Raw genomic sequence first — 6,392 nt, 5'->3', positions numbered from 1 at the left:
GGATAAGGTCCCCCGTGCTCCGAACAATGGCTCCCTGGAGAAAGCCAGGGCTGTTATTTTCCCACTCAGGAGAGGGACAGTGACACAGCAGGTAACAGGGACTGACACGCTGATAAACACGCTTCAGGGGGCAGCCGCGCTGCTAATGCATCTCAGAGCGGGGCTCGGCACACGGCGCCACGTCCCTCTCAGACGTATTCATAGCTCGCCCCAGAGAACCGCCCTGGGGTCGCTCCCCCAGCGCAAGCGACCGAGTCCCGGCCCCCGAGCAGTGCAGGACCAATCGTGCCCTTTTAGTGTCAGACCTGAATCTGACTAGGGATGGGACCGGGGAATCCACCCACAGCACTGAAATGTGGCCACCTCTGGGGGGGGGACACGCAGCAGCCGCTTACATGCCGCAGACCAGTCTAGGAGAGGAAGGGGTGGAGGATGCTGTGCGTCCTTTCATTACAGGGGAGATTGAGGGGGTAGAATTGGATCAGGGCACTGGGCTCAAGGACTGCCTCGCCAACCGTGCCGTGGGGTGCGGCCTGGCATGGGAACGCTCTGAGCATTGATCACCTCTAACCCCACCGGAGACCCTGTGGTGGGTCAGCGCCGCCCTTGGCAGGCAGATGAACGCCGGCCCCTTCCCCTGTGTCGCTCAAAGCCCCCCAGGCTGAGCTGAGCGAGCGCACCCCGTCCTGGCTCCCCCACGCCTCTCCCTGCAACACACACCAAGCTGGGGTCACTCCTAATTCTAGCAGAGCTCCCAGAGCTGCAGGGGCTCCATGGTGACTCACAGGGAGTGTGTCGCTTTACTGAGTGACCGCAGCGCTCTGAGGGTCTCCCACCCACGCCCTGACCCAGCCCAGCTTAGAAGATCTGACACCCGCACAGGCCAAGGGAGGAGGGCTGCAAGTCACCCACCCTCTACTCTCTCTCCTCCTGGAGCGCCCACCAGCACTGGGCCGCAAGAACATCTCCCTTGGCTGCCTCTGTCCGTCAGACGCACCCCAGGAGGTTCGACTCTTGGAGAAATAAGCCAGGCGGCTGGGCAGGGGTTCGCCAGGCTCGCAAAGGCGCCAATGCCCCCTGCCAGCTCACATCTGCCACAGCCACGGGCAATTGGCTAACGTCGCCCCGCTGCGCTCGGCGTCGGCCTGTTCCTCTGCACGCCAGCACGGGGAGGGTGGGAGGCTACAGGGAACATCTTTCTGTGCACGCCTTGGCTTCTAGGGGCCCCCCACTCCTTTCCCTTGCCTGGGATCCCCAGGCAGATTAGCCCCCAGGGGCCTGGCGCTTGGCATGGATCCCAAGCAAACAAGGCAGATTCCCCCCCACCAACACCATGCTCTGGAAGAAGACTGCAACTGGCCCCCGAGAGGGATGCTCCCCTTGGAACAGAGCCCAGGGTTTGAACCCTGCACAGTCAGGGCTGGCGCTCAGGAGAGCAAGGCTTCAGTCCCAGCGCTGCCTCAGTTTCCCTGTCCCAGCTTCGTGCCTCAGTTTCCCTGTCTATAGAGTGGAGTTAAAACCTCTTCCCCCGCTAGGTGGTGGGGTGCTCAGGTCCCATGGTGATGGGATACTACCGAGCCAAGCCCAAGCCCTTCCTGATCCCACAAGAAGACAGTGTCCTCCCCCCACACACACCTTTTCCCTCTCTGCTCCCCTTCGCTCACACATTTCCCTCGGCCCCTTTCCCGCCCTTCTGATCCCTTTCTCTATCTTTCTTCCTCCTTCCTTCCATGCTTCCCTTCCACAGATTTTTCTTTCCTTCTTTCCATGTCTCTTTCTTTCTCTTCCCCTCTGTAGCTCGCTTGCTTTCTTTTTCTTTCTTTCTTCCTTTCTCCAACATTCGGCACCTACCCAACGTGCTGCTTCTCCTTCATTTGCAGCTGGCTTTCACTCCCCACTCAGGCCCTCTCCTCTTTCTCTGTCCCCACAAGGCCTTCTGCAACTCGGATCCACTCCCCCTGTCCGGCCCCTCTATCCGTCCCAGCCTGGTTCCCGCCAGCCCGTGACATCAGTCCTGGTGGAAGAAGGGGGAAATTCCCTGGGCTGCCTCTGAGGATGGTCATGGTTGAGTCACCGATGGGTGCGGCGCCGCTTGGCTCATGGGCCCCGGTGGCGTCTCACCGGCTCCCCCTCTGTTTGGCTTCCGTTTAGAAAACGCCTGCTGGAACACCACCGGGGTGCCAGCACTCGGAGGTACTGCGGGTCTGGCCCAGCCTCAGCCGTGCTGCAAGGGAGCTGCCGAGTGTCTACAGCACCAAACACCAAACACCAAACATGGGGGAATACAAATCAATCATCGCTACTGTGTCTAGAAGGGTGGATGCTAGGGATGGGGGCAGCGAGGGGGCATCAGGACTCCTGGGTTCTATTCCTGGCTCTGGGAGGGGTGTGGGGTCTAGTGGTTAGAGCAAGGGGTGCTGGGAGCCTGGACTCCTGGATTCTATCTCCAGCACTGGAACGGGAGTGGGGTCTAGTGGTTAGAGCAAGGGGGTTTGGGGGCCAGGACTCCTGGGTTCTATTCCTGGCTCTGGGAGGGGCGTGGGGTCTAGTGGTTAGAGCAAGGAGTGCTGGACTCCTGGGTACTATCTCCAGCACTGGAAGGGGGAGTGGGGTCTAGTGGTTAGAGCAAGGGGATTTGGGAGCCAGGACTCCTGGGTTCTATTCCTGGCTCTGGGAGGGGTGTGGGGTTTAGAGCTTGGGGACTGGAAATGAGAACGTCTAGTCCCAGGTCTGGGACATTTGGCCCTGGTATAAATGACTGCACAAGGTGCACAGCAAAGGAAAATCAAGCGCAAGTGAGTCGTCCTGGGATTACAGCTGGGAAGAGGGAAGTCAGGATGCTTGGGTCCTTTTCCCAACTCAGCCACAGTGTGATCTTTGGTGAGTCACCGCCCCCTCTGTGCCTCAGTTTCCCCATGGGGAATAATGACCCTGACCCCCTTTGAGATCCTCAGGCAAAATCCCAAGTAACAAACGTTATAACTGCCGCTGCTAATAAATCCATTCCCCTCTGCCTGGCCCCGAATCGCTCATCGGCAGGCCCTCAATTAATCCCCGCTGTCCATGGGTCTGAATCCATAGCCCAAAAAAGCCAATGACTTGCGATTCTTAGCAAACCGCCCTCCGCAAAGCAGGCAGGGTCTGGGCCAGCGGTGCTGAGCGCCTCTCCTCCTGGCTCGCAGTCAATTACCAGGGAATAGAGGTCACTCCGGCAGGAGCGGAGCAAAGGCGCTTCCCAGTAATTGCTTACCAAGAAATGTTAATAATCCAGAGCCCTGCCGTGGCGCTGAAGTGCTGGGGTGGAACCCTCCAGCCTGCCCCGTTATTAATCAGGGAAGGAGGGCCCTGGCCAGGTATTTTTCATAAACTTGCAAGTTATTTTTCTGCTCCCTGGTGTCCCTCCGCAGCAAGTGGAAAGTGAATTCCTTTCCCCTCATCGCTTCCCACCGGCCGGTTTGCTACAGCAGGGCTGCGTGAGTGGGGGAACACATGCTGGGTGGTTATTAGAGGGCTCCCCGGGAACGGAAGGAGGCAAGGGCCTTAGGTGCGCGTTTAAGAGACCTGCGGGCACACCTCTGCTCTGCTACGAATCCGCTGTGGGTGCCTGAGGTACGTCTACACCGCCCGGGCAAACCTGGGGGTTGAGTCTCAGAGCTCGGATCAGCGGAGCAGGGCTCGGGCTGCGGGGCTCACAATAGCTGTAGACGTTCGGGCTGGGGCCCGGAGTCTCAAAACCCAGCAAGGGGGGGGTGGGGCTCGGAGCTCAGGTGCGTCTAAACTGCTATTTTTAGCCCCACGAGCCCGAGTCAGTTGCCCAGGGCTCTGAGACTCAGCACCAGCGGTGGTCTTTGCAGTGTAGACGCGCCGTCAGTCTCTGTGTAGCCCCCGCACCCTGCCATCTGTCTCAGGCACTTCTATACCCCAGGCACCAATGCCCACGACAAATGCCTTGCCCGTCTAGTGGCCCCAGCAGAACCCCCTAGTGCAGACAGCGGATGCGACAGGAGGACCTTTCCTGCCCGTTCAGCTCTGTCCCCTCCCCTCACGACAGGCGACACAGCTGCGGCCACACCGGGGGCAGGAGGGGGGGTTGCTGGCAGAGTTACCTCATGGGGGGGGGTTTCACAGCCCCGCCCGACACAGCTGGCTGACAGAACATTGGCGCTCAGGGATTTGCCACGTAGGTGGACTCCCTAAGACAGCGGCTTATGCCTCCTGAACGCTCCCGGAATAACTCAAGTGGTGCCACTTTCTAGAACAGCAAATCGATTAGGCCCAGGTGTGAGCAAGACCAAAATGAGAATCCACGCCTGGGTTTGCATTAGTGCAAAGAACCTCATCTAAAGACACTTCCCCTGGAGCTCCGGTGCCAGCCGTCTGGGCGGAGAGCAGGAGGATGTGAGCTCGGCCGCGGCTGTGGTGCCGTTCCAAGAGGCGACACAGGGCTGCAGGTTCATTATGCGATTAATCAATTGCAATTTATTATACAATAACATGCCCCTTAAATGTATTTGGGCTCCAACCTGCAATTATTGCTGTTGGATGAATTATCGACCAGTGGGAATAACAAAATGTCTTATATTTATAGAGCCACTTGCAGCCTAAAGGGCTTTATAAACTTGACATGGATTGGAATGGGTCCCCCCCACCCCAGCATTGGAATCCCTTCTGGGCTTCCCCTGCCGCTGAAATGCAGCCTCCTCTGGGGTGTAGCGGAGCAACTGCTTAACAGCCACACAGCACAGTGCGCAGGGGTCACTCCACGCTAAAATGCAGCCGTTTCTGGGGTGGAGCAGGAAGTAAACGTTAGGGGCGGGAGAGGAGAGAACCCCTGGTGGAACCTGCTCAAAGCCCTGTGGCTCACTTCCTCACTGTGACCAAAAGAGTGGTGGGGATCTTCAGTGACCACCAGCGGGCAGGTTTGTACATCCCATGGCCCCTCCCCATGGCCCCTGGGGCACTGGCGTCAGCACAGAGGCAGAGGGGAGAGCGCCCCCTCCTGAGCCACCCACCCCACTCCTTGCAGCACAGCACCTCCTACTGCCATCGAGGGGAATCTGTTCAGAGACGAGCCCCACAGCTGTATCATCACGATTGAGACTAAAATGCCTCTCTCTGGGTGTCCCTAGCCTCTGACTGCCAGAAACTGGAACTGGAGGACAGGGGATGGAGCAGCCGATAATTGCCCTGTTCTGTTCATTCCCTCTGAAGTCTCTGGCACTGGTCACTGTCGGCAGACAGGCTACAGGGCTAGAGGGACCTTTGGCCTGAGCCGGTCGGGCCGTTCTTATGCCCACGGGCGATCCTGGCTCCGTACACATTGCGCCCACCTCGGCCCGAAGAGGCAGCACCCGCACCGCAGCCGGCTAATGAGCGGCTTCGTTAGTGATTCCATTTCAGCAGCTGCGCGCCCGACGCTGCCTCTAAATGGCTTCTGGAGGGCGCTCGCAAATGTCGGGCTCTGTACAAATATCATTAGGTTGGTTATTATTATTATTGGCGCAGATGGGCTTTCACGGAACGCCGTGCACCGCACGAGTCCCTCTCACGCCTGCGGCAGTGGGAGAAAACGAACCGCTGACGCCAGCCCAGATTCCGCTCCGGAAAGGAGATCGGAGGGGTTGGTGGTTGCTTATTTTCCGTTTTCTTGCTAACGCCTTCTCCTCTGATCCACAGCTTGCTGGGCTGGACAAGTCAGAGACCACGGTGATGGGCGCGGGGTGAGATGCGGGGGAGGCGTTAGTGCTTAAGACACTGCCTTGGGGATATAAAGGCTTGTGCTTTGAGGCATAACCACTGAAGCGAAGTGTTGAGGGAGGTGGTGGAATCTCAGTCCCTTGATGGCTTCAGATCCTGGCTGCCTTTCTGCAGGCTAAACGCAGCGACTGGATGCAAGGCAGGGGTAGCTGGTTGAAACGGGTGTGCCCCAGGTCAGGCTGAATGATACAATGGCCTCTTCTGGCCTTCAAAAAAGCTGTGAATCCCGGGACAGGGACTGTCTCTTTGTACAGCACCTACCCCGAGAGGGCCCTGCTCCATGGCAGGGGCCTGTGGGCCCTAGTGAAAAAGAATAATTAGGAACGCAGCCCAAAGGGCAGGTTTGTTCCCGGACTGTCCTGGTGCTGGCCTGGAGGCAGGATACCCGGATCGATGGGTCCCTGGTCTGTTGCAGTCAGGGAATTCCCCATGCCCCTCTGTTATTGTAGGGTTGAAGCGCTGTCCTGTGCGCCTTGGGTTGTTATTGTGGGGCTGCTGATGGGCTGGGGATTTTGCGGGTCTGGTTGCAATAGCTTTGGGCTGCCCCGCTGCTGCGTTATCGTAGGAGCTCTCGGGGGCGAAGCGGCCCCGCTACTGGATGGCTTCTCAGGAGCGTCCCGGATGCGCATGCTGCG

This window comes from Chrysemys picta, chromosome 20 (assembly GCF_011386835.1).
Source record: "Chrysemys picta bellii isolate R12L10 chromosome 20, ASM1138683v2, whole genome shotgun sequence".
Classification (NCBI taxonomy): domain Eukaryota; kingdom Metazoa; phylum Chordata; order Testudines; family Emydidae; genus Chrysemys; species Chrysemys picta.
This window is presented reverse-complemented; position numbering follows the sequence as displayed.